Raw genomic sequence first — 3,059 nt, forward strand, 5'->3', positions numbered from 1 at the left:
GGCTCCACTATACAGTATCTATGTGAGATTATTTAATTTATTTCACTACTCTTGTTAGTAAAATGATGGGAAAAATTACTGTCTTCTCTATTTTCCAGATACAAATAAACATTGATGGACTGAACAAAATTGAAGGCAAATAAAAGCCATTTACAAACTAAAGGGCTGCAGGAATATGAATGTTGACAGTTATCTAAGCAGAAATAATCCTTCAAATCCTGAAATAACATTTCTTAAGATCCTGCCTATTCTAACTAGAGAGAAAGAGAAATAGTAGAGTCACAAGAGCAGAGATTCCAATAAATTTTAAAAAACACAAGAGAGAATTGTGACTATAGAAGTTACTATATGATCATGCTAGCTTCCTACTGCTTCTCAGTATGTTTACAATGAAGTTTAATAATACCTACTTCTTAGGACTGTTGACAAAATTTAGTGAGGCTATTTTCCAAAAATGTATTAGTCTGACATATTGTTCATTAAATGTCAGTAATTATCCAGTGTGAGGATCAATATTGGGAAATAGTGAACGGTCAGTCAGGTAACTGAATTCTAATAGACTCTCCATCCTTCAGTATCTCTCAGCTCTCAGACCCCAGATCTCAGATCTCAGGTGTCTTCCTACCTATGAACATCCAGATCTGAGACAACATGAAAAACCAGAAATGGATGGAAATACATGTATAGAAAGAAGGTTTGTTTCTTGGCCAGAAGATAAACATGCATTAAGACAAGTTCTACCAGAGAATTGACCTCAGTGATATCTGAACTCAGTTCACCTTATTGTGTGAGCACTCAGATAGATGCAAATTTTAGGCCAGTTTCCTGGACCTTTGTGCCGACCATCTCATAATACTGTTTTATTAAATCCTTGAATTTAATATTGAGTTTTTTGGATACTTGTCCTGTCATAAAAAATAATTGAGGAAATTTTGTATGTATTTTATGTAGGACATTGTTCTTAGATATTAATATGCCTTGAATTAGAATGCTCTTTTAGGCAATGGCACCCCACTCCAGTACTCTTGTCTGGAAAATCCCATGGATGGAGGAGCCTGGTGGGCTGCAGTCCATGGGGTCGCAAAGAGTTGGACACGACTGAGCGACTTCACTTTCACTTTCCATTTTCATGCACTGGAGAAGGAAATGGCAACCCACTCCAGTGCTCTTGCCTGGAGAATCCCAGGGATAGGGTAGCCTGGTGGGCTGCCGTCTATGGGGTTGCACAGAGTTGGACACGACTGAAGCAACTTAGCAGCAGCAGCAGCAGCAGAATGCTCTTATTAACTCTATGAATGTGTGATGTTGGTGTCTTTGCATTATAGAGGCACATGTGAGGCCAAGAGAGATTTAGTATCCCAAGTCATATATCTAAAAAGAGGTGCGGCCAGGATCACAACATGAGGAATCTGGCTTCAGGTCCATAATGTTAGTCAGTCCTTTGGCAGGTGTTCCCTAGAGGGTTAGTATCCAAAGAGAAGAGGTCCTGTGTGACCTGTTTATTCCTATATCTCCAGTCAAAAGCTTAAAGCCAGAAACATGGTTAATTAAAGAGAAAACTTAAGAATAAATTTACTCTGGTTTTCATCAAAAGGAATCATATTGATGATTGAGGATGTGTCGCTTGCTCTGGCAACGTTAGGTGATAAAAGGAATTTAGGAGAAAATTCTTTTTCTCCGAGAATAAATTAGAGATCCTAGTGTGGTCAAAGCTTCTGACATTTTCCCCCTCTCCTTCATCCGCAGCAGACAGGAGAGGAGCATGAGGAGGGAGAACCAGAGCAGCGTGTCCGAGTTCCTCCTCCTGGGGCTCCCCATCCGGCCAGAGCAGCAGGGCGTGTTCTTCGCCCTGTTCCTGGGCATGTACCTGACCACAGTGCTGGGCAACCTGCTCATCATCCTGCTCATCAGGCTGGACCCTCGCCTCCACACCCCCATGTACTTTTTCCTCAGCCACTTGGCCCTCACTGACATCTCCTTCTCATCTGTCACTGTCCCTAAGATGCTGATAAACATGCATACTCGGGATCAATCGATCCCCTATGCAGGGTGTGTAACACAGATGTATTTTTTCATATTTTTGGGTTGTGTTGACAATCTTCTTCTTGCAGTGATGGCCTATGATAGGTATGTGGCCATCTGTCACCCTCTCCACTACACCACCATCATGTGAGGAAACCTGTGTATTTCACTAGTGGCTGTGTCCTGGATCTTCTCCTGTAGCAGTGCAATGTCCCACACTCTCAGCCTGGCCCGGCTGTCCTTCTGTGCTGATAACACAATCCTTCATTTCTTTTGTGATCTTGCTGCCCTGCTTAAGCTCTCCTGCTCAGACACCTCCCTCAATGAGTTGGTCATCTTCACTGTGGGGGCACTGGGAATCATCATACCACTAATTGGCATCCTAGTCTCTTATGTCCGCATCGGGGTCTCCATCCTAAGAGTCCCTTCCACCAAAGGGATTTACAAAGCCTTGTCCACCTGTGGCTCCCACAGGTGGTTTTCCTCTCTGTGGTTTTCCTATTCTATGGGACAATTATGGTTCTGTACATTTTCCCATCATCAAACAACTCCAATGACAAAGACATAATTGCTTCAGTGATGTACACAGTGGTCACGCCCATGCTGAACCCTTTCATCTATAGTCTGAGGAACAGAGACATGAAGGGGGCTCTTGGGAGATTTTCCAGGAGGGAGACCTTCTTCTCTAAGTAACAATACCTCACCTTTTCAGTTTCTCACTCCGAAGAACCAAATGGCACCAGTGTCAGAGATTCCCCTGTGGAAATCTGTGCCAAAGACCTTGCCTGTTGCTGGTACCCACCACACTTCCCTGTTTCCAGCCACTTGCTTTGCTTGTTTTTTTTCTGTTTGCTTTTCCTGAAACCAGTGAGTTCCAGACATGGACACAGCAAGTGCTATTTGTTGTAACCATCTGTGTTTTTTGAACGAACTTCTTTTTGCTTTAGCTTTATTTTATGTCTCTTTCTGTTTCATAAGCCTTAGAATTTGGCAATACACTAGAGCACCATCATCTTAGTTGTCTTCAAAGCACCAAA

The 3,059-nt window shown here is 42.6% G+C and overlaps 1 pseudogene; it reads left to right on the forward strand.

The window, feature by feature from the left end:
- The first annotated feature begins 1,762 nt into the window (after positions 1-1,762).
- On the forward strand, positions 1,763-2,715 carry LOC113900784 (annotated as a pseudogene).
- Positions 2,716-3,059: the final 344 nt, after the last annotated feature.

The sequence above is a fragment of the Bos indicus x Bos taurus genome, chromosome 11 (genome assembly GCF_003369695.1).
Source record: "Bos indicus x Bos taurus breed Angus x Brahman F1 hybrid chromosome 11, Bos_hybrid_MaternalHap_v2.0, whole genome shotgun sequence".
NCBI classification, from domain to species: Eukaryota; Metazoa; Chordata; class Mammalia; order Artiodactyla; family Bovidae; genus Bos; species Bos indicus x Bos taurus.